This window comes from Ixodes scapularis, unplaced genomic scaffold (genome assembly GCF_016920785.2).
Source record: "Ixodes scapularis isolate PalLabHiFi unplaced genomic scaffold, ASM1692078v2 PGA_scaffold11__112_contigs__length_91849675, whole genome shotgun sequence".
NCBI lineage: Eukaryota > Metazoa > Arthropoda > Arachnida > Ixodida > Ixodidae > Ixodes > Ixodes scapularis.
In genome coordinates this window covers 81,932,709-81,958,125 of record NW_024609837.1, presented here as the reverse complement: position 1 = coordinate 81,958,125, position 25,417 = coordinate 81,932,709, and the positions used below count along the sequence as shown (strand labels likewise).

Here is a 25,417-nt window from a genome sequence, read left to right as displayed (position 1 = left end):
GTCACCCTGTCTGGAATTCATCACCCTTGCTACGAAATGTCAAATTAATCTCACGTTGAGATACTTTTTAAAAGTGGAGATGACCGGCATTAAATTTTGTGTTTCTTTATCACTCCTGTTCATATTTTGTATATTACTTCAGTCAAAAGACACCACCAGTGTTCAATACGCCCCGTCCGAGCACAAGCTTTTCAGCCTGGATAAGGTGAGCGTGAGTGAGCACGTACTAAGCAGTACCGAAGGTAATGAGCGTGCACTGCTGCATTTTCAAAGTTTCATAAATGCTCTTTTTTAGAAAAAAATAAAAGCCAGGCATTGTTGTGGTATATTCATAACATTGTGGCTTTCTTGAAGAATGCAGGCATTCTGAAGGTGTTGCCGAAGGCTTGCCAGGGTGACAGCGCGGTCGAAGACGACAAGTGCGAGCTAGTACACGCTCTATCGCAAGCTCTTGTTCTGCGAAAGCGCTTCTCAAAGTCGCTCTTGCATGCCTGTAGCCTTTGCTGCCCTACAGTGGTAATGGTAGGCAACTCCGGCTGACACAAGAAATCATCCAATCGCTGCCACACTCCGTTTCCCTTTAAAGGGCTGGTGAACCGAAATTTGGATTTCAGAAAACGATGCAGAAGCCGTAGGCGGGACGCTACAATCCCTAAAACACTACTCGTAGTCACAAGGCGATATCTCGAATGGACGGCCGTATTTTTGGAGAAAGAGGTTGAGATTGAACAAGGCCGATGAGGCGCGTGACGTCAAGATATCTCGTTTTCTCCTCTCTGCTTCGCCCACTCAAGGCGGCGAGGAGGAGAAGACGCGAGGTCGTTCCCTTTCCTTCTCGGAGAAACAAGACAAACAAATCTGTCAAATGCGCCTCCTATTTTTAAAAGTAAGGTCATCCATTCGAAATATCGCTGTATGAGTGATGTTTTGGTGTTTGTAGCATCTTGTTACACGCTTTTGCCGCCGTGTTTTATGGAATCCAGATTTCGGTTCAACATCCCTTTAAGTGCAAGTGAAACTGAAATGCCAAGAATGAGCACGTTGTCCTGAACGACAGTTGCACTGCACAAGCGCGCATGCTTAGCAACATTCAAAGCATGGAGCTTGCTCTTAAAGCCTCTGCATCAGGCTTCCTGTTGCAGCTCGTGGTACCGAAGCAAGCTTTTGGGCAGACACTTTTTTATAAGCAGAAACTTCACCTGGCACCGCAGAGCTCCGACCGGTACTCGGAGTACTTAGTTGCGGTACTTTAGATAAAACAGAAGGGCAACAGGTGAAGTAGAAACTTCACCTGCACCGCAGTGCTCCGACCAGTACTCGGAGTACTTAGTTGCGGTATTTTAGATAAAACAGAAGGGCATTGAGCAGTGCAAACTACGATTATTGTCAGGTAAGAAGTATTCAGTTGCAGTAATTGTTTTGCTTTACATACAAAAAGGCTGGAGTATGCTTAAATGCTGGGCTAGCAACCGATTGCTACCAGGGGCCCTACGCTACACGACGGGACCAAGCGGAATCAAGGGACCGGGAGCCATCCAGCGACCTGGATGCAAAGATGGGTTCAGCTTTCACGGGATTGGTGCCACCTGGATCTTGTCCCAAAGGGCCAGCAGCAGCTGGATAGCCTCGCATTGCGATGCGGGGATGGGGATGCCGAGCGAGCTCGGGGCATGCCGCCCACTCAGTGTGAGGGCCAGGTGCTCCCACTGACTGGCTAGGTGCATGTTGATGAGTTCCTGGAAGGTGTTGTTTACACTTAGCAGCCGGAGCTTGGCGCTCGACGCGTACGGCGGCACCCCCAGTGCCAGCTAGTACCCCTTGCGAATAATCACGTCCATCTTGCCCTTACCTCTCGACAGCAGGTCAGGTTGAGATACGGATTTGCGCAGGCGATGTGGCTCACGACGAGTGGTTGGGTCAGCCGGATCAGGTCCGACTCCTAGAGCCCGTGTCTGTGACTCTTTATCCTTCTCACCATGCGCATGACTTGCGTGGTTGTCTTGACGAGTCGGTCGACCGTGTACTTGGCTCCGCCGTCCCGCTGGAGGTGAAGGCCCCAGTATCCGAACCCGCTTCACCACCGGCACGGGGGTACCATCCTTTAACGTGAGGCGGATGTCTGCCTTCTTCTTCTTCGGGAATTGGCTTGCCCGCGCGGAGGAGCAACAGCTGAGACTTATCGGGGGCGCGCTGGAGGTTGCCGGCCTTGAGGTAGTTCTGCACCGTCTCAATGACTTCTTCGAGGAAGTCTTGCCTCCCGCTGTCCGATCCCGACGTAGCCCAAATCGTCAGGTCGTCCACATAGAGTGGCATAGAGTGTATGCTTCATCCGGGGAATCCGTTCCAGTAGAGGAGGCAGCTTGCACATCGCCAGGTAACAAGGTGGGTGACAGGACCGAGCCTTGCCGGTTGCCCTTGCTCCGGTATCGGGATGGTGCTTGTGCGGATGGACTCGATTCCGATGGTGGCCATCCAGTTGCTCAGGAAGTCCCGCACATAATCATACATCCGGGGCCCGCACCCAGTTGAGGCCAAGTTCTCGAACACCAGCGTGTGACTGACGTTGTCAAAGGCGCCCTTTATATCCAGGGCCAGGACCGCCCGCGTTGTCGTACAGGAGATTCTGTCAAGGATATCCTTGATCTGAAGCAGGACATCCTGCGTGGAGGTGTGACCAGAACCCAAAAATAATGTTCATGGTGGCATTGAGTTCAATACAGGATGGTCCCCTCAAATATCGCTGTAAACAGCTCATCAGGGCATGGGCATTTAAAAAACTGAAATGGAGTGTCCAGGTCTGTGACGCTCGGCGGTATACCTGATAACCTCTATTTCTTTTGGATCCTTTTCAAGGGAGTATATTTTCCACTTCGGGGCACTTTTCTTGTTTCTGGCACTTACTACTGCAGGAACTGTTTCACCCTCACTTTCTTCTTTGCTTTCACAGCACTCATTTGATGTTAATGTGGAAGGGAATTGGCCGGATTCCACTCTTTGTTCCTACGTAAAATGTGCTGGCGTCCAATACCTGCCACAAAAAGGGTACTTAAGATTCCAAAAATGACTAAGAGTGTGTAAACATATGATGCCAGCATTTCTTTTTTTTATTTCCAATGAGCAACATTATATTATGCCAATACTCTCCCTAAATGCACACTGCATTTCACAGCGCGCTAAACTCTGCCGGAAAAATCGGCGCCTGCACGCAAAGGGGCGTCGTTTCCTCAGCAGTGTATTTTAATTACCTTGTGAAATTTTAAGGCGCTCCTTTCTTTTGCAGCTAGAACATCCTTAAAAATACTAAAAATGCGTTCGCCACGGACGACCGAGTCTTCCGCTGGCAAACGCTGTCGTTTGCGTACGATACGCCTTGAAATTTTCACCCCATGGTCGATCAGGCGCCGATTTTTCCGGTTGCTTTCCCATACCTTGAGCCACCCAGAAACACCGCGCGCCCCCGTAAATAAAAAAAAAAGAATGGAACGGCATTGAGTGTTTTGTTTACTTACCGACTTTGTGCGTGGACCGCGCCACGTTGCGCTGCCTGATGCACCCGCGTTTTGGAACTAATTCAGTTGACAGATCCCTCCGAAGATGAAGCCACTGAAGCCACGGCGGTAATCGTACTGGTAGGCTGTTCCCTTTCGAACGGGCGGAAGAAGACTACGAAGAATTCGGCAGCGAACGGGCGGAAACTCGATTACGTACAGCTTCAGTAGTCGACGCTTTGTTTTTTCGATTGCGTTCGCGGCGTTCACCGTGGACTCGCGCACTCGGCCGTAGCCGAACCAGCCGAACGGCCGAACCAGCTGGACGGCTGCCGGCGCGCGTACCGACAGCGTCGCCATAGCAACCACGCCGCGAGTGTGGTTGCCAGACAGAATTCACACAATTTTTTTTTCTCGTCACTCACGTTGAGTTACTAGAAGTTAGGCGCGTATCATTATAATACATTATGCTGTAAGAAGTTATTAAGGGATATGTGTACCTACCTAAGACAAATGCAGAAAAAATATTATTGAAAAATAAAATTGGCGTAATCTTTTCATATCTTGATTAAGACTAGCGTGGTCACTGGGCTAACCGATGCGCGAAATAGGAGGGCATATATACCGCTCGGGGCAGTTGTCGGTTTGTATAAGTAGGTTGTATGTACTATTTGTTGTGTGTTGTGCTATTGATCAGTGCTTGTATGCGCGTGTGTAAGTAGAGTGTTGTGTGTAGTCGATGTCGTGAGTGAATGTAACTGCGCGGTGGGCAGCAAAAAAACTGCTGTTTTCATTTTTCAAATGTTTCACTTTTTGTTTTCGTCGCTAGATGGGGGTTGTCGCCGCCCAATTTGAAAAGTGTGGCGGTTGGTGATCTATAACTATTAGAGGTATTAGAGGGCTGGATGCCATTAGTCCATCCGTCGTGTTGATCGCTCCGAGTTGTTCGGTTCCGCTGGCAGCTGTGTCGCCGTGTTATGCTGCCTGATTGCAACAAAAGGAGGTTAAGCGGCTTCCCCAGCGCGTGTTCTAGGTGCTGAATGCCGCTGTTCACGCACAAACGTTCATGAGTGGATAACGCACGTAACAGAGGTGAGCACAGGCTATAGTTAATCGAGAGCCGCACGGAGCGCGAGTGCGATACCTCCTAGCCGCTGTCGACAGAGGGTGTCGGAGCGATTCGTTGTCAACTTGTCCACGGCAAGTGGGCGTTTTGTTCAATAAAGCCAGCCTGTCAGTGTTTTGTAAAGTTATCCCTTCTTTATAAGCGCTTCTGATGCGATGAAAATGCGACCGGCATTGAGCAGGCCGAGCGAGACTTCGGCGACAGTCTCGGCTGTTCAGTCTCCAGCGGTTTCGGCCTTACTCGTATTATTTGCGGTGTTGGCGCTTGGACATAGAGATGTTTGGAAAGTTTTTTGCGCCTACAGATGACACCAAACGAGCGTGCGAGCCGTATGCTCTTGCTCCGGCGAGAAGCCGCGTACGGCTCGCCAGGCTCGTATCGCCTGTCGCATACTGGCCGCCATATTGTTTTTAGGGTGTTAGCAGTTAACACGATTTTCACCACCTCCGGCGGCTAACACCCTTACACGAATAAAGGCGTTAGCCAGAGGACGAGCCATTTACACGAATAAGGGTGTAAAAATTTTAAGTGTGCAGCACTTCCAACACGCACATTAGACACCATCCAGATTGCCTTCTTTGGGAGATCATATATAGGAACTCATCCCGAGCATGCGCTGTGAGCAGTCACCTCAAATATGGCGTCCAGTGAATACCACCCATAAGGGTAATGTCAAATTGTCAACTTTTACGGTGTTAGTTTTTAGAATGCGATTACTTCAAGCTTCCACGGCGCCTTAGATATCTTTTGGCCACCGTTTCGGTTTCGATTTGCTAACCTCAATTCACGACATCTCGTCACGAACAAATACAGCGCACGCATTTTCGAATGGGTGACTTTCCTTAAATGTATGGTGTTGCCTACCATTACGAATATAATGCTGGGGCACGTTTTTCGTGGGCCTCCCACCGTACCGGAGTTTACACGCAGGTAAACCAAGGAATAAGAAGTCTACTGCGCCGATCATCCTGTTCCATCGTCTCAGTGTCCTAGGCTTCTTAAATGATCCGTGACCCGGGAGGGTCATGCCGCACTCTGGGGTTCTATGTTGCGCTTTTTGCACTCCCAGGAGACCTGGAAGAGGGAAGCGACGTCAACGACTAGAGCAAATGCAGATTGGATGTTGACAGAAGAAAACAAAATCAACATCCAATCTGCATTTTCTGCGTTGTTGACGTCACTTCCCTCTCCCTAGTCTCCTGGGAGTGCAAAAAGCGCAACATAGCCCCCCTGGACTGATATGACCAGGCCGCCAGAAAGGTATGAGACGTGGTAGGCCTCGCCCCCACTCTTCGCCAAGTCCTACGGCCGCTGGAGGTCTTTATCTTAACGGGGGCCATCACGAAGATGAATGGGCGCAATGTAAGCGAGCGTCGACTTTACTTCCACGCAGTGCTGGGACACACTACTTCGTCAACGGGACAATCGAAATCGAAATTGTACCACTCCTTCCCCATGGCCAAAGAGGTCGTGGCCAAAGAGGATTTCTAGAAGTAGTTTATTGGCCAATCATCGCAATTGGACGATTTTACTGGAGAAGTTGCGATGTAACCCTTCCAATCAATAAATACGCTCGAACAACGAGTGGCCATGAACGCGAATCCAAATATATATCGACCGATTGATTGTTGAGCGCATACGTTTGAGCGACGCAGTGCTCGAGCCCAGTAGGTGAGCTGGATTCGGCTGACGTGCTTGGGCAGCGGGGAGGCACCACAGTGAAAAGGCGGAAAGTTTTCCAAGGATAGAAAGCAAGAAATTGTCCGTTGTAGTTTCCGAATTTCGCACCGAAAAGCCGGCTTTTTAACTCTACGCTCGTGTACATTTTTTTTTTTTTTTAATTTCTTTAAACGATATGCGATTCGTACAATACCAATCTTTAAAATCCTTTATTCCAGCTCAGAATTCATTTCATGGCCTCTTTAAGGAAAGGTTCGCTCACCTATGGGTGGGTGGCCTCGCGATATGCGAAGGGAAGGGTTGGAGGGGGGAGAAACACGAAAATTAAACGGGCAAATTATTCTTGAATTGGAATGTTCTTATGCTGCTCACATATACACCAAGTTTCGCGATTTTTAGAGCTCTAGTAGGCTATTACAATAAATTTAGGAATGTTGATAATTTTCATATGGCAACGTGGCAACACTGCCCAAATTAGTCACAGCATGGTGCCCATGGACCACGTGATCATGGTGTGTAGTTAAACGCTCCCTCATCCTAGGCGCCCCATGCTCGCCCAAGCTCACCGCGGTACACTCTAAGAAATAGCTGCGCGTCCACTTACCCGCAAAACATTTAAATACCCAATCTCTGCGGTCTAGAAAATCAGCTCAGCCAATCATGAGGCGGAACATCTGTTTATACCTCAAAATGAAGTCTGCGCTTTCGCATTACGCAATGCAAGCATGACGCTTTGCATTGCGCAATCGCCGCAGCGCAGACTTCATTTTTAGGTCTAAACGGATGTTCCGCCTCATGATTGGCTGAGCTGATTTCCTTGACCGCAGAGATTGGCTCTTTGAGTGTTTTGCGGGTAAGTAGACGCACAGGCATTTCTTAGGGTGATACGATTGCACTATGGTGCTAGTCGGCTACTCCAAAGCTATCCTCGCCCCCTTGCCCTTTCACCTCCTGCCCGACATACAGGGGCGAGATCGTCGCGGACGACGGCAAGTTCGTCCGTCACGATCTCGTCGTCACGACTAAACTCACTGGATCCTGGGAAACTAGCGCCAAGCTCCCCGTATGGTCGCCACCTTGGTCCGTGATATGAGCCAATCCTCCTTGACGACCCCTCCGTTCTTGGTGAGCCGATCTAGATTCGCTGGTGACGGGTAGCTTTATGGAGACGTTTCTTGTATACCGAGACTTTGCTATTCACACACCGGCGAAACAAGCGTACATCTTCGTACAACAGCCACATGCTGTGTCGGTGCTTGGAGGCACTGAAAAATAAGTTTACTCCTTTGTAATACGCAAGAAGACCACTATAATTGAAAGAGATTCGTGGAGATGGGCATGACTGATAAGTTGATTGCATACCCAGTGCCAAAGATGCTTATATCGGCGAGGAACGGTTCCAGTACGATGATGCTCCATGGTGATCTTGGCGCGACGTGTTTAGAACGACCCTCTGGAAGCTTCGAAGATTTGAATGGACCGTGATGGCGATTTCCATGGCAATCTAGTCGCCTTGCGAGGTTTTTGGTCGTCTGTATGTTAGTATCCGTTTGTGTCAGGTTAGCAGAGAGGGAAGGCAATGGCGCTACTTTCCCAGGATCCAATGACCTTAGCCACGACCAGCTTCCAACATCTCTTGATCGCTACTGCGATCAGTGCCGAAGACTTCGGCGAAGCGACCGATGACGTAAGGCGTCATCATCTCGAAACCTCGTGCTCGAAATGCGGAAGATAAACGAGACGCCGAGAGAGCCAAGTCCGCGAGTGCGTGCAAGAGGATGCCGCGCGTTAGGCGAGTGACGTCACCAGCCCACCAAACATGGCGGCCTTCCCGAATGGAGTAAATCCATGTAAAGCCATTTATCTACGAAACTATCGTGTCGTTACAAAGTAAATTTAGGAGTTTCAGGATTAAAAGCGCTAGAAAACGACGACTAGTGATAGAAGACACACACATAGTAGAGCGCTGGTCCTCGTTTTTTTTGCGCTTTTAATCCTGAAGTGTACCACTAACTAGCCCAAGTGAATAGCCTTTTACAGTAAATTTAGGAAAACTATACGAACATACAATGGGTCCTAGCAGTATATAGTTATCATTTATTTGTAACGTGTCTTTGAAAGTACTTTTTTTTTTCGGGAGCTGAATATTTTGCTGAGTGTGGGCTTCGGGAATATTTCGCGATTTGGAGTGGAATGATATGCATCAATTACCATGGGTGACATAGTCGCAAGACCAGTTTTTCGCGATATATATGGGTGATTTCATCTCAAATCGGGCAGGCTAAAAGGGTCTAATTTTTAATTTTCACAAAAAAAAAAAAAAAAAAAAGTTCTTGGGGGCATTTTTTAAATGAAGGAGGGCGCAAACCGCATGTTCTCCCCATTTTTTTGTTCTCGAGTTACGAGGTGTAGAGGCAGAAACTAGTGGTTTTGCCTGCCGTCGTAGGTCGTGTGTTTGACACCCTCTGCTGAAGCTATTGTTTTCTCTACACCCTTTTAACTTTCCCCCCTCATTTAATATGTATTATAAAGATACCTTGAGGCATTCAAATATTTTTAGGAATTTGATTGTTTTTTAAAACACATGTCAAACTCGTCACTCCGGTCGCTTTTTGGTCAAATTTGACAGGTCATTACTTTGTCTGTACTTAAGGTAAATTTTCTTGCTTTGGCTCTACAGAAAGCCCAAAGCAATCCCATTATAGATATAATAATATCATTATGATCTGTCGACTAGCCGCGACGCTACCTTCACGTAAACGTTGTAAGAAATAACAAATGTTGAAAGTTTGAGGTCAATTTTCTCAAAAACCCCATTTTTGTACATTTTTATTTTTTAATTTTTATAGACATATTGGTCGACTACAAGAAAAAACCGTCTAGAAATGTAATATTTTAATTGTATGTCCTCTGTTTGAGCCGCAATCGCGTGAAATGTGTGAACATCTGTTATTTTTCACAACGTTTACGTGAAGGTAGCGGAGCGGCTACTCGGCAGATAATAATGATACTATTATATCTACCGGGTGAAACAAGGAGACGGTAGGCTCTTTAAATCGACCGGAAAATTCGGTTTCTTAACCTATCGCGCTACGACTTTGTGCAGCGTCGCCCACAGATGGTGCATTTTTTTTGTAAAATTTGCAAAGAGCGAACTTACCTGAGGAAAAAGTAAAGAAAGAAAAAGGCTTAGCGCCTATGGAAACGCAGCGACGCCACCGGTCTGCAATCAACACGGCGCCGTTTTGCACGGTAGACAAGAGATGGCGCAACGAACGCCGCCAACAAATGAGCATACGGCGCCGAGAGCCAGCGTTTTTAGCAGACGATCTTTTCGAATCAAAAGCGGCGCGCGTTCCGCAAACGGCGACAGTTGCAGAAACAAAAACAGGCGCGGTAACAACAAGCAACTGCAGTTCCTTGTATGCTAAAAACGCCGGTTCTCGGCGTCGTCTGCTCGTTCGTTGGCGGCAGTTGGCGTCGCGACCGCTTGCGCCATCTCTTGTCTACCGTGCGAAACGGCGCCATGTTGATTGCAGACCGGTGGCGTCGCTGCGTTTCCATAGGAGCTAAGCCTTTTTCTTTCTTTACTTTTTCCTCAGGTAAGTTCGCTCTTTGCAAATTTTATGAAAAAAATGCACCATCTGTGGGCAACGCTGCACAAAGTCGTAGCGCGATAGGTTAAGAAACCGAATTTTCCGGTCGATTTAAAGAGCCTACCGTCTCCTTGTTTCACCCGGTATAATGGGCTTGCTTTGGGCTTTCTGTAGAGCAAAAGAAAGAAAATTTACCTTAAGTACAGACAAAGTAATGATCTGTCAAATTTGACCGAAAAGCGACCGGAGTGACGAGTTTGACATGTTTTTTAGAAAACAATCAAATTCGTAAGATTATTTGAATACATCAAGGTGTCTTATAATACCTATAGGTGACATTCACTTGACGTCACTCGCTAGGTTCGCTGGCATCGCCAACCACGGTCGCCATCTTCGAGGTCTCTTTCTATCGCGGGTGTCGTGTGGCTGGACCTTTTGAGCGTGGTTTAGCAGAATTTTACAACTGTAAAGGGCCTTTTTGATCGAAACTAATGGCTATTCTTATACTTTGGTGATTTTGAAGCGCCGTAGGAGTATTTTTTGTGTGTTTTGGTTCGTTTTTGTCGCTATCGGACTCGTTCACCGCGGCCGCGTTGCTCCCTCGGCTCCATGAAGCGCTCCGTGTCGCGCGCCGTGTCCACGGCGGTAGCTCTTGCAAGAACTGATTTTTCTAACTTGGTGCTTTTGTAGCACGGTGTGATTACTCTTTGTTTTGTTTTTCTAGTTTCTTTATTGTTTTTCTCTAGCGGGTTTTCTGCACTACGGCCGTGTAACCGTGTTGCTCCATCGCCTTTGTCGTACACACGCCGTGCCTTCGGTGTTCGTTCCTGTGCAGAAACATACCGTGCGGCTCACAGAGTGCGTAGCTAATGAAAAATGCGCCGCATTTTTCATTAGCCCAAGCGATTTAAAAACCGCATGTAAGCGATTTGGCGAGCGGCGAGACAAGCGACGGCGACCCGCTTCGCTGCCGCTTTGCTGCCGCTCGGTCACTCGCGCGACGAGGCAAACCGCATGAAAGCGACGGGAACACATGACCAAGGCGATGAGCGCTAAGTTTTCTAAAAATCCCAAAACCAAGCTACGCGGGAGCGAAAGTGAAGCATGAACCGCATGTAAGCGATTTAGCGAGCGGTGGCGACAGCGACGGGAGTCGGCGACGAGCGACGGAGATTTCTCCCGGTCGGTCGTCGCGTCGCTCGGTTTTTGGATTTGTAGAAAACGTCGCTGATCGCCTTGGTCGCTTGCTCCCGTCGTTTTCATGCGGTTTGCCTCGTCGCGCGAATGACCGAGCGACAGCGAAGCGGGTCGTCGTCGCTTGTCTCGTCGCTCGTCCCGTCGCTCGCTAAATTGCTTACATGCGGCTCAGTCTTTACACACACGGTACTCGGCGGCAACAAAGAAACTAAAACGGCCCGCCCCCCAGATAAACCTTTTTCTCTCTTGTTCAACGAAGCTTCCTCAACGATATGAACTTAGCACACACTACCAACGTACGACAGCATACCCGAGCCAGTCAAACCGCGACCTCGAAGATGGCGGATCGACGGTGGCGCTCCCTGGCAAAATCGAACCTGCAGGCTCAGTGAATACCACCTATTAAATGGGGGGCAAAAGTGAAAATGGTGTAGAGAAAACAATAGCGCCAGCAGAGGGTGTCAAACACGCGACCTCCGACGGCAGGCACAAACACTAGTTTCTGGCACTGCGGCTTCTACGCTTCGTAACTGAAGAACAAGAAATCTGGGGAACACGCGGTTTGCGTCCTCCTTCATTTGAAAAATGCCCCCAAAACATATATTTGTTTCGTGAAAATCAAAAATTAGACCCTTTTAGCCTGCCCGACTTGAGATGAAAACACCCTATATATATATAGGGTGTTTTCATGTTTTCATATATATATATATATATATATATATATATATATATATATATATATATATATATATATAATTTTTTTTTTTTAACTCGCGAAATTTACGAAGTTTTGTATGTGAAAATTTATCCGAACGGCGAAGGGAGAGACACGCAGCATGCAGCTCTTCGAAAATCTTTAGGGTTCTACGGGGTCAAAGTCAAGTTTGTCGAAGCGCTCAGAGAAAACAAGAAGTTATGTGAGTCATTTCTTTCTGTTTTGTTTTTATTTCAAAATATTTCGTTTCGTATGGTAATATGATAGGGAGGACGTTCAGAATTTCGTTTGTTCTCAATTTATCCATGCTCCCGGGTATGTGCATGGGTTTCCTGCTACAGGTTAAAATTTTCTGGGCGAAGTAGCCCCCCCCCCCCCCCCCCCCCTCAAGAGCGGTTGCACATAATAATAATAATAATAATAATAATAATAATAATAATAATAATAAACATGTTTGACTAACCCGACAAAAGCCCGGGAAGCATAGACCGAATCTGTTGGGCGCAAACTCCCACCTCGAACAAGTTGACGTCACCTGACTTGAGCTAACATGACGTAGTCACGTGACATCACCTTCCCCGCCATGTTCGGCGGGGAACTGGCGTCACGTGACTCGAGGTCACCTGAAATCACTTTTTTTCCGCTAAATTTAGCGGGGAAATTGACCTCACGTAACGTCAAACTGCCCCGCTAAACATAGCGCTGAAATTGAGGTGACGGTTTTTTCGCGGAATTCGGTGGATAAAACCACATTCTGCGTTGAAAGCCCATCACACGGGGCGTCGAAAAATCAAACCCGGAAGTTTCCCCTCTTTTATGTCGAAAAGAACAAATAAAGTTCTCTCGAAAATCGAAGCTCTCTAGCCGTTTCCCGTTCGTGCTTGCAGCCTTGTGCGATGCTCGGTCAGCGCGCGCCTCTCGAGGCGAGACGCGAATTTGGACGCGAACAACGTGGCCTCGTTCGGCTCCCGGCAGGCCTTGAAACGATTGTGCTGACCCGATGCGAATTTTTATCCAATTCATCGAAACTGGCCCCGTTATTCGGCTCTCCGCCTGACCTTGGCTTCGCTAAATTCGCCGGCTACGCGGTCGTCTCGGGTATCTATAGATATAGTCGATTATTTTCTGAACGCAATGACAATTCCAAGATTTTTTTTTTTTTTTTTTTCCCTGGCCGAGCTGAATCACAGATGCACGCCTTAAGCCACTGTCCCACCACTAACGCGTCGCACCAAAAGGCAGTCACTGTATGAGGCGTGTTTCTTCTCTGTAGGGGGGGGGGGGGGGGGGGACTCTCCTGTCTTATTGGTCGTACAAAAACTTGTCTGCAGAAGCAAACCCGCTTATGATGATTCAAACGAAAAGTGTATCCTTTCGGTTTCAAAACCAGTAATTGCTGCTCACGTTTAATGGGGAGGAACGCTGAATCCGGAGCGAATATTCCGGATTCGGCGTTTGCTTGTGGTGGTCAGCAACAATGAGCAGAATTCAAGTTATCAATCCTTTCGCATTCAAGGTATTTCCCCGGCTTGGTTCCCCCGTACTTCCAGCTGTCCCACTCAATATACTCCTGGCTGGAAAGAGATTTCGGTGGAATGCAGAGCGGATCGAGGCTGTCTAAGGATATATTGCGGGGACCTCGAAGGATGTCACCTCCATTGAGGAATCGAGAAGCGCAAGAAACGTCGTGTGCTGAGCTTCGATGGATCGATAGATTGATTCCTTCATTCATACAGTGAGACCACAAATTACCCAATAAAAACCTAAATCCAAACAAAAAATAGCGTACGTTGAAACATCAAATATAACTTATAAAGCATAGTTATTCTGTTTGCATTTTCATTCCGGGAACTTTGCAACCTACTCTCGTTTATACGAATATCTACCAGTGTTGCGGAATGGGCACCCCCATTCCATTCCAATTCCATTCCGGGGAATTAGAGTTTTCGATAATTCAATTCCCTTCAACTCCTAGGAATGGCGACACTGGGCCCATTCCCACTCCTGGAATGGCTGAATCGTTCCATTCCATTCCTCTAATTCCTAAACGTTAAAAATGCCACTTGACAGCTGCGTTACGTTGCAGGGTTGGGCAGAACTATTAAAAAATGTATTCGGAAATACAAATACTGGGATAGATGAAAATAGTTGCTAAGATACTGATACTCAAGGCTCAAATATATCTGTAAAAAGTTATCGCGAATCATATCGAAAATACATTTTAAAAAAGAGGCAAAAATTCTTTGGAAATACAAATACAAGAATACATTTTAGGGAGGGCAGAAATATAAAAACTGATAATGCAATGCATTTTTCAAATTTCTTTGAGACGCCAACTGAGATGAGGCTTTAAGTTTGAAGTAAAAGCTTTTTTCTTTTTTTTTTTGTCAAGAAATTATTTTTTACATGCTTGGCACTTTGCCTTGAAGGTACTGGTTCCGGACGAAGACTCCTCAATGGGTTTAAAAAAAAACGTTCCATGAAGGACCGCGGTCCCTTCCCTGGCATCCTGTCTGTCTGACCAGTGATGCGAAACGACTTCGACCTCTAAATAAATTCCTTCAAAACACCACCACTTCCCTGTCCAATAAGGGCGCCCCTGTCACCACTGATCACATGACGTCACGTTGGGGTGAACTAGTATTCTTGAATCTGTAGGTGTTGCCTTGAACATGAAACTTTACCCACGCTGCTGTATGAAAGGACAATACGTACTTTCGTTGTAGGTGATCTCGTTGAAGAGCATGCAGGCAGTTGCATTTGGAATTTTCGAGAAAAGTGGACCACCTGAAGCATCCTGAAGCACATGTCTTATCTTCTGCTACGGTTAAAAAATCGATACAGTGGCATTCCTCTTGTGACCGTCCTTCCTGCCGACTCTCCGCCTCCAACGCATGAATGGCAGTCCTCAAGTTTCGCCAAGCATCATTCAAACAGATACCTCGTGGATTGCGACCTGAGATGACCGGCACAGGTGCGACCTCTCCGAGAAACAGCGTGCTCGAGACGAGTCGCAGGTGTACGAAGTCTGGGTTGGCACAGCGAGGCCACGTCTGGCCTCCTTCCTGGGTGTCGGATCACCAGAGCAGCGGGTCACGTTCACGTCGGCTGATGACGTACCCTTGAGCCGTGCGATATCGCAGGCGCAGACGCATTCGGATATGTACTGAACTTCACTGGTGAAAGGCACCCCTGCCCCCCTCCCCCCTTCCCCCCTCTGTTCTTTGCTTTGATGCTTGTTTTTTGTATTGCATTTTTTTTTTTTTTTTTTTTGCGTATAAGTTTGTTAGGGCCTTACGCGGGTTCGTAGTATCCCGCTCATTTTATTTCTGAACAACTGACTCCCTAACTGGCTCGGTATAGCTGAACGTAAAAAAAAAAAAAATAAATAAATAAAAATATAAAGAACCTGGTCCCATTCCATTCCCATTCCATTCCGGGCAAAAGACGTTCAATTCCATTCCCATTCCATTCCGCTCAACGTTGCCGCCATTCCATTCCCATTCCATTCCGGGGTCGCGAAAATGCGGAATGATTCCGGAATCATTCCAACTCCGGAGTGGCAACTCCGCAACATTGATATCTACTACTAATAAAATGAAGGAGATAAATACTGAAGTCAACACGGATGTTCACCTAAATGAAGTAAAAAAAAATGTTTGCTATATAAAAGTGTAATTCCTACCGCGTATACTAGAAGCTCCGCGTTCAGCGCGAGCTCGCTGGCTTCCGCAACGCATTGGTTGGGCGCGCCTGCGCGCTCAGAAAGGGCAGAAAGCTCGCGCTGAAGGCGGAGCTTCTCGTCTCAGCTTATGGGTAAATCCTGTCACATCCGTAAAAAAGAGAAAAAAAAAAAGGACATAAAAAAGCTATAAAAAAGGTTTCAAGCGGACAGCCTAGCGGAACATGTGCTGTCCGCGTTTTGTCCTTACATGCGTAATAATTTCGTGAGTTTTTTCACTATACAAACGCACTCATCTCAAAACAGTGGAACAATGCGCGATAATAATTTCTTCTTTTTTTACTTTTTTTAACGATTTTAAGCGTTTTTCTGTAGGATCTAAAATGATTGATAAACGTGGGCTCCAAGCGCTGGAGGCTGGACTAAAAATAATGAACAGAAGTGTAGTCTGATATATATATATATACATACAAAATATACAGTAATGAATCCGACCTTTACACAAATATTTCCCCATCGCTCATGAAGGTAGATCACGCTTAGATATTTATATTTGCACAGATCATCATCGACTGGAATTCACAGCCATCCTACTGTATATACGAGCCATTGCCAGCTTTGATTATTTTGTTAGAGACCGTATATAACAAGCTGCTAGGATAATGAAGACCCTATCGCGGTATTTCAACAAATAAATACAATAACATAATAAAATAAGACAACTCGGCTCAAAATAGGGACCAAAAACGTGTTACTGATCTTGCTTTCGACTCTCGAGGAACATAACATAATGACAAACAAAACATCACCTGAATTATTAGCCTAAATCTAACCGGTAGTAAATATTATGTCTTCAGGTATCTGGCTGAAGAACCTGCATCTGGCACACGACGCGATATTTTCATGGATGCATAATGTCATCTTCGTTAAACCCTTGTTTTTTTTTTTGTTGTTTTTTTTTTGGTGGGTGCATGTGCTTGCGGAGGTGTGTGGTTGCTGTTTTAAAAACTGCAGTAGCCCTTGAAGTATAGAAAACTAAAAATCGAAAGTGAACGACTGTCTCAAGTCGCTTTTAGATTCCGGTTGAATCGAGTAGATGACACCAACTACCCCGTGAGCTATCTGAACTAACTTTAAATAAATCGAAGATATCAATTTCGCACGCTGCGCTGTGACATATAATTTATAACTTACCACAGAAGTGCAGCAGTAGGTAGCGGGAACATTCAAAGGAAAAAGTTGCCTCAATCAGAAGTTCTAAACCAAAACCAGAAGACTGGCTTTGGTTTCGAAGGAATCTGCTATTACTTAACATGGAGTAACTAAGCATTTCTCAAGTCAGAAATAAGACAGTTTCATGGGCCCATGAGACGCACGGTTCAACGAAAACAGAAATGGGCGGAAAGAAAATCGTTCTAATTACTAGTGTGCCCTCTTTTGTGTCCGCAAAAATGTTCTCTTTTCTTTGACTTGAAAGAAGCTCAACTTCATACTGAGTCATAGAAAAGTTTGGTTTTTACCTGGAACTTCTGATTAAGGGCTGTTGTTCCTTCGATATTTTCACGTGAGAAATGCACCACCTAGCATAGACTTTCGCAGTAAATTTACGTCTCGCGGCATACGAAATGTTTTTTTTTAAATATTTATTTGTTTTAAGAAGGCTAGATCTCTTGGGCCCACATAGTATATTCGGGATCAAAACGTTTATCAAAGCGATATATAACCACAACACTCTCGCGCTCTTCGCTATTTCTGGATTGCCATAGATCAGAAGTGGAAATGGTTTCGGGGAGGCACCTCTAATTATAGCTTTCAGGGTGCAATCAATTTCCATTGCATTTTGACATGTTCCGTGGTACGTCGAATTGTCTCGGCATGCACACAAAGTCTCGCTGCAAATCAAGGCGTGAGTTCTTAAAAATATTCCTCCCAATAATAAGACCCTTTTGCTGTACATAATTTGAACTGGGTGCGCTATCTGTTAAAAATGACTTCATTATCCATGTTTTGTTTTGGCTCTAGTTTTTGTGCGCGCAATTTCGTTTCTACATACTACGATATTTTTTACACTCTTAAGGGTGTAAGAGACACCCGCATCGCTACTCCCTTTCAAGAACCTCATTCTGAGTGAAACACCCATTTTCATCGCAAAATAGGATGCTGTTGTATGAAAACCCTTTATATTTTGAAGGGTGTGAAAAGGGTGTGGACAACGGTGCCACAGTAAAGTGAGACGAACGCCCTTCGTGAAGGTTGTTCATCCTTCAATAATGGCTTTAGACCAGTTGCTTTACGGACAATATCGAATAATTTTTGCTTGTACCAGTTTTTGTTTTTTACTTGGAGACCCATTTCTTCCAGTTAAATGTATTATGCTCTCCGTGGTATAGCGATTGATGAGAACAAAGCAATAGAGTTGTAACCTTCCTGACTACGGGGGCGGTTCACCTGTAAATGAAGGCGGTGGAGCGGTCAGTTGGGCCATGATTCTTCTCCGCGCCTGGTTTACTGTGTCTGTATCTTCCGTTCCTGTGCATGTGAGAACTGCATATGGTGCTTGCTGCTCCTAAACCTGCTGCTCGGAAAAAGAGCGATCCGCGGAGGGTTGCTAAAGTTACCAGTATTATATTTTTTTGTTCGTTCACCAGCAGCCTACGAGTGTTCCTAATAATAATAATTGGGGTTGTGTGGATATTTATACAGCGTCCAGTTGGTCAGTCATTTCAAAGTTATGACGAGTCACTCTCTGGAGACGAGCAATATAGCCAGTACAACTGATAGGCCTGGGATCTTTAACGTGCATCACGCAGTAGTGATACACGACCGCACGCCGGTACAATGCTCATCCAGATCGAAACAGGCAGGGGTGGGGATTGAGCCCAGGATCCCTGGGTTCTGCAGCGCCAGCTTTCGCTCCACGTGCTCCGAGCTGGTGTGCGCAAGCCCACTCGGCCACCGATCCCCCCAGGGTGTTAACACCCTTAGGGTGTTAGCCCCGAGACAAGCTAATTTAGACCCTTAAGCGTATAAAAAGTTTTCAGTGTCTGAAAACTTTTTAGATGCTTAAAAGTCTAAATCAGATTATTTTTTTTAAGCATTGTTTAGTTATACAAATGTGGTGTAAACAAGCCTATGAACGGAGTGCGATGCAACTTTGCACAAAGGTATCTTTCTGGGTCGTGCATTTTAGCATAATAACATTTCGTAAGTGAGGGTTTCCGGGAAACAAAAATGTAAGAAAAGAAAAAAAAAAAGAAACGTTTATTTTCCTACGCATACCGGAAAGAGAAACGGAAACAAACCGTCTGCGAGTAGCAAACCCGAGCGGCTGTGGTACCATCTGCAAGTAGCAACGTCAACCAAACTGTTCGTTTCCGTTTTCTTTTTTTTTTCCCCTTTCCGGTGCATAAAAAATAACGTTTTACTTTTTTTTTCTGCATTATTTTTCTTTCCTAGAAATCCACTTCCACGCTAGTTGAGTATGATGAATGCACAACTAAATACAGAGTTGTAAAAATTTGCATTGCGCTCATTTCATTGACTATTCATGCGGCATTTTCGCACTCTACAGTGTTCGAGAACACACTGATAAAATGGACATCCCGTGCATTCACGGAGAGGAGAGACGTTCGATCTGTGCCAGAATATAGTCCCGACAGTAGCGGCCTGTCGATATTCAAAGTAGGTTTATGGGGTCGACCTCTCCCCAAAGAAGTCCGATTTCCTTTTACATAATCTCACTTTCACGTAGATACGCTCGGAATTTCCACTTTTATAGCCAAAGTTACGCGCGTATCAACCAACCAGGCGAAGCGCATATTCGCGCTTGTGCTTACTGGTACGGAACGCCTGACATCTTTCCTTCTCTTTCATTTTTGTTTTACGTAATTTTTACGATGTTTTTGCTAAGAACGGGATTCTGCTGTTGACGTTTCTAAATGCGGCTCACTTCCTGTGTTTACCTTTAGCTCCCCCAACAGCTTCGCACAATGTTCGCAGACGTAAACGGAAGTGCGCGGGATTTAGTTTTTACCTTTATTTTTTTTCTCGTAAACTTTGTACGATGGACAGACAGCGCCAAAGATGCCCAGTTCGATGAGCATTCTGCCTTTCTGATGATGCGCGCTAAGTTTATATTCTTTCTCTTTTGCAGGGTTTATTTTTTTCTAGGATTCTTTTATTTTATTATTATTTTATTTGTGACGGCCCCATATGACCGGAAAGCTGCCCGGCAACAGGAACCGAATGCCGTATCGTTGATCGTGCATCGAATTCCCGATGGAGCTCGTATCGTAGTTCAGCAGCGGTCGTATCAGATTCGGAGCGGATACAGAGACGGGGCTTTATTTATTTTTGTCTTTCTCGACATTTTCTTCTTTTTGGTTTTCTTTCTTTTATTTTATGTACGTACATCGGCTCCTCTGGCATCCCGACGCGTCGAAAAGAACAAGCGGCAGGTCAAGTTACTTCGGGAACGACGTTTCTATGTTAAGAGTTCCTGGGACTCGAGCGACTTGATTTTTGTTTTTGCTAGCAGACAATCTTTATAGGCTTCGTTGAGAGTAGCAGACGAACGGAGGTACCTTCAAAAAACACAATTCGAACCTTTTTTTTTTTTTTTTACTTTTTTTTTTTTTTTGTTTCACACCGCACCGAGAGTTTTAAGTACAACTTTTAGGCGTTTTTAAGTATAGCATTTCGTTGGGTCTCAATAATTCATCGAACAAACACTGTAATAAGCTAGCGTGAAAGCGTTGCAAGATGCCAAGGTATGCAAGCGAGCTGGTTAAGAAACATCATAATATAACCCACAAGGATGAATAAACTAACGGACGACACAGAATCTAAACTTTTTGTGTCGTAATTTCCGTTATTATGTCATGTTGTCCTTTTCGTTATTTTATCGCTCCTTGTCTCAGGGGCTTAAATCATGGCGAAAGCATACCCTGCATGAAGGAGCCAGCGAACGTTTGACCAGCTGGCTTCATTGGAGCGGCAAACTTTGGGAAAACCGAACTCTGTCGGCACCTTTTAACGAACATATGGCCGCAACCGCAAAGGTTTGTTTTATGCGTGTCTCGCTTCACCGAGCGTTTGAAGAGCGAAGGAATGCTTTCCGAACGTCGGCTTGATTCCTGCCATCGCCGAGGACATCGGAACGCGGAGGCGACGGGCAAACGGACCGACGTTTCGGACATTTCTTCGTTCTCGGCGCCGGCGGGAAGCGCGGAGAAAGCCGGCAAAACACGTCCGAACCGAACGTGTGACCGTTGTTGACATCGGGCAGCCGTGCTACGCGAGGACAAGTTCCTTCTTTTGTTATTGTTTTGGTTTGAAAGAGAGAGGGTGTAAAGAAGAAAAACACAAAACAAAAGAAGAAAAAAGAACGAAGCGACCGTTGCTTATTCATGGCGGACGGGGATCCGTGTAGAAGTGGATGGGCCACTCACCTGAGCAACGCGACGAGGCCCGGCTGCCGTCGAATTCTTTCGGAGGGGGCTGCTTTTTGAATATTCCCGTAGTTGGTCTCGGCGAATCCAGCGCGGTGCGGCGTCCAAAAGTGTCGTAGTCTCGTTCACTGTCGCTCACAACGGCTCCGGACGATAACGGGGGGCCCCGTGGGGGCTTTTGGGGGGTCCTTTCGCGAGGGGGGGGCCGCAGAGCCTCGCGTAGCTGGTCGCACTTCGGAGGGGCCCGCCAGCGGGCCTTTTCGTTCGTTGCTTCGGTTGTTTCGCTCGTTTCCTTGGCGGCGACGCCGCGACGCGGAGAACAGCGGTGGCGCTGGCGTCGCAACGGCCGTGGTGGCCATTTTGAGTGGGACTTTTTTTCGGATTGGAAAAGTTTGAACCTCATCTCTTTTCGTCGTTTTAGCATGTTTGAAAACGAACGGTATGAGAAGTTTTTTTGTCCGCTGGGGCTGGGAACCTTTCTTGTTTTCTTTACTGCCCTCTACTTCAGAAATGTTTTGTCCACAAGTTCTGAGTTGCCGGAGAGCCGTGGCCTTAGCTGTCGTTACATCAATTGTCTAAAAAAAAAAATAACTTTTTAAAAGGTTATTGAGCTGTCTATTTTATATTATAATAATAGTAAAAGGTGAGCGTACAATTTTCGAAGTGTTTATAATCCCGCCTCCTTGGGGGCTCACAACCTGGCGCTTGCGTTCATGGCCCCTCCGAGATCCCGAAGCACGCGCGCGAAAGCTTCTCCGGCCGTCCCATATTTGAGTCGCTCCCCAGCAGAACAGTGTAATTGCTCTAACTCCGTCGCTCGCCGCGAGGCGGCGCTGTCTGCCCAGTCATAACAGAGAAGCGAGCCGTCAGCGTCTCAGGTAGAAAACTGCACTGGTAAGGGCCAGACCGCAGGCCACGGGCCGGCCCGGCCCTCGGGCCGGGCTCAGGCTTTTACGGCTACATTCATGAAGGCCCGGGCCGGGTACGGGCCTTGCATTCAAGTCTATAAGGGGGGCTGAAGCAAGCTAATACCAGCCATTACTTTCTTTTTTTTTTCTTTTTCTGCGGCATGTTTTTTGGAGGCGTGTTCGGGGGTTGGAAGAGGAACCATAGTGGGGGATAAACAGATGCTGAAGCATGTGTGTGTGGGTGTATGTTTTTTATGGTTCGGTGCGTGCAGCGAATGCGCTTCCAGAGGGCTATATCCGCACGTCAAACAACGTGCGGATATATATATATATATAGATAGATAGATCACCATGGGTTGTTTCTACTCAGAGAATATTTTTTTGTACGAAGTTAATTTTTTTCTGGAGTTTTATTTGCGCTACCAGAGATGACGATGAGACAAACAATTCTAGGATTGTTATAGATAAGTTTGTACGGTCGTACGGTCGTTCTTGGTCAACATAGGCATGCCTATGACAGACAGAGTAGCGTATCGACAGAAACTGCTTGAAGCCATATTGCATCGCGAATTACATCGCGTCTAACCTTAAAAATCAAGGCTTGGAGTCTGTAAATATACCAGGTTGGAATACCGAATAAACCAGGTTGGAACAAGAGTGAAATTTATAAATAAACCAGAGTTCTTTTTCTTGAGATCCCATTGTTTGTTTGGATATCAAATAAGTTAAGTAACAAAGTGTATAGCGGGATACGGTGGTCTATGCTACATCTGCCAAATACTAGACGTTTAGAAGATAACACCCCACCTTTTTAATCAGTACCTACTATTATGACAAAGTTTTTAAAAACAAAAATGGCGAAATCATTGCGAGGTGGTTGTACCTCACCTCCGTAAGTTTTTCCCCAAACCCGGGGTCACACTGCTTGTACCATCATACAAAAGACAGTCTGCAAACAGATTCAAACTCGAGTCACCACGAGATCTGAGCTTCGAATGCCGCAAGGCATCGAGTTCAAGGAGACACTTGACAAGCGGCATTTGAACCATTGATGTCGTGATGACTGATATCTACAGACTGTCTTGTGTATAATGTATAGACAGTGTGACCCCGGCTTAAACGTACTTCTAGTAGAAGCAAACACCACAATACAACCCGCAAAAATTGCGGAATAAATATTAAAAATATTAAAAGAAGGACAACATGGACTTCACTATATAGAAAGTAGTGAAAGCACACAATAAAGACGAATACGAAGACGGAGAGGCAAACAGGACGAGCGCTTTCACTACTTTCAACATGCATAACCAACTCGCCTGCATCGCCACATTACTTCACTATATAGTATCAAACCTCGTGCTCAGGCTCAAAGAGCTACGCCAAACACGATGCAAAGAAAAAAAAAATATATAGCATGATTATTTTTATTTAGGGAAATCCGAAGTTTTTATGTACGGAGGGAATATTCATTTTCTGGAATTTTATACGTGCTACAGAATTGCAATCAAATATATCAAAAGGCGCGCTTGTAGCGCTAGCCACAACATGTACAGATGAATATCTCAAATTAAATAATTAAATAAGCATCATAAATTGTCTATCTACGTCCCCAGAGTAGCTGTTCACCGTTCTACCACAGTACGCAGATATTTGTAAGTATAAGTTGCAATAACTCGACCTAACAATACTTTTTCTTTAAACCTTCTGCCTCGCGCCATGCTGTCAATGACTGGGTTGGGAGCGCCTCCCCGCGGAGAGACGCCGCCTCCTTCTCTTTTTCCGATTACGCCCTCTCCGCATGAATGGGACGGCCGGAGAAGCGTTCGCGCGCTTCGGGACCTCGGAGGCCATGTGGCGTTCCGCATGTTTGGAAAGTGTTTCGCTAGATGGCGCCAGCGGACTGCTCTCTGATCTGATATCAAGAGAAATCGAAAATGGCCGGAAGCGTGGCCCTCAAGGTTGTTCTAAATTGTTCTCCATCGCAAACCGAAGGCGAAGTGGGCGTTGTAGGACATGGAAATATTTCGTAAGTTGATTGATAGTCAATAGACTTTAAGATCGGGCGATTACTGAACAACCAATTTTCGCTCGGGTCTTGCGTTATATGCACTGCAATGCCTTGGGCGGTATAGCGTTTTCTTTCATTCCTCTTATGTGCTAACCTTGTTTACTATTTCCTTTTTTTTATTTTTCTTTTGTAATACCTCTGGTTTTGTTTACTTTTAGAATTTGATACACTTCTAGGCGAGGATTTTATTCGGTACGTAAATAACAAAAGCCAGCCATGGCTTAGTGTTCAGATGTGGCTGTTTTCCAAGTGTAGAATGACTCACACGCGCGCACGGATAAACCGCAGAAATTAATATTCGAAACACGCTGAGGGCCTAATGGACCTAACCCAGTTTAGATATATCTCAAAAATCAGTTTCGCGAGCTCGGACACTGCCATTTTCCGCGGAAGTATGGCTATAGGCGCTGAAATTCTTGTGTGACAAGATCCTGTCAAAAGCTGACCCCAATTAAAAGTTGCAAATAAACAGCACAATTTTCCCCTGGCTCAGTACGGAGTCAAGCCTTCTTTACAGTGAAAGCGAGAACGCGGTCTTCTGGGCCACATTGGACAAAACAAGATATGAAAATAAAGTCAGAATTAGTTTCCTTACTCCCTTCGTTGTTTTTGTTACATCAAAGGTCCCAAACATAAAAAAACAAGATTTTATTCATAAAGAAAAATGCTAACGTATGAGATCCCAGAGGAAGGTGCTACGGAAAGCACGGAAACTGTTACGATACGAAATGTGTAACGCTATCGTATGTGCCAGTCTTTTTAGAGAATTATAGCCCGAACTAGGAATGGAAGGCCAAGTTGAGGTCCTATACTTTCGACTAGTTCACAAAGTGAAAGGCAATTGAGCCTGCGAGGACCGCGGTCGTACTCATAAAAAGGTCGGATTGGGTGTTTTAACTTTCAACTCATAATAGGGAGTTTTCTATAGACCGTTTTCCCAGCTCCGGTACGCTCTCCGGAACGAAGACGCCAGTGTGCATGCACGGCGCTAACCTTTTTAATATGTTATTAGGAAGGTTTCTTTCTTCTATTGTACTTTCTGTAATTTTATTGTTAAAGGAGCTGTGCAACGATATTCAGTTGGAATGTTTTTCTCTCTACACGAGCTTACTGGCACACCTGGGACTCAAGGATACTCACACGCAACGCCATTGGCCAAGCAACTCCTTTGTTGCGCTGTAATTTCAAGGACAAAAGCGATCATTTTCATTCAATCTCTCCCTTGCAAAATTTGATGACGTAACTCGGGGATCGCAGTACACCCAAGTGACGATATTTGAATGCGGTTCATAGATTGGACCCGAGCATTGCGTGAGCCCTCGACTTGGGCTCGTGGCAATTGCTAGCTCGAGAAGCATTCGGGTTGTGACCCGTGCCCAATCGCTGCAACGACGACAACAGCCGAGCCATAACAATGTCTGGAACTCAGCGCGTGTCCTGCGCTTCGCCAACCCCAGCGCGTGGCTATGATCAACACTGGCGGCATATAATCGGCTCCAGATCACGT

At 46.0% G+C, this 25,417-nt stretch overlaps 1 protein-coding gene across 1 annotated transcript in view; it reads right to left on the bottom strand.

Annotated features, from left to right (window-relative positions):
* LOC8038676 overlaps positions 1-21,240 on the bottom strand; it is a 55,127-nt gene extending 33,887 nt beyond the window's left edge. The window contains exon 1 of the mRNA XM_042289063.1: positions 20,935-21,240. The gene's annotated coding sequence lies outside the window, so the exon portion shown is untranslated. The remainder of the gene's footprint in view (positions 1-20,934) is intronic.
* Positions 21,241-25,417: the final 4,177 nt, after the last annotated feature.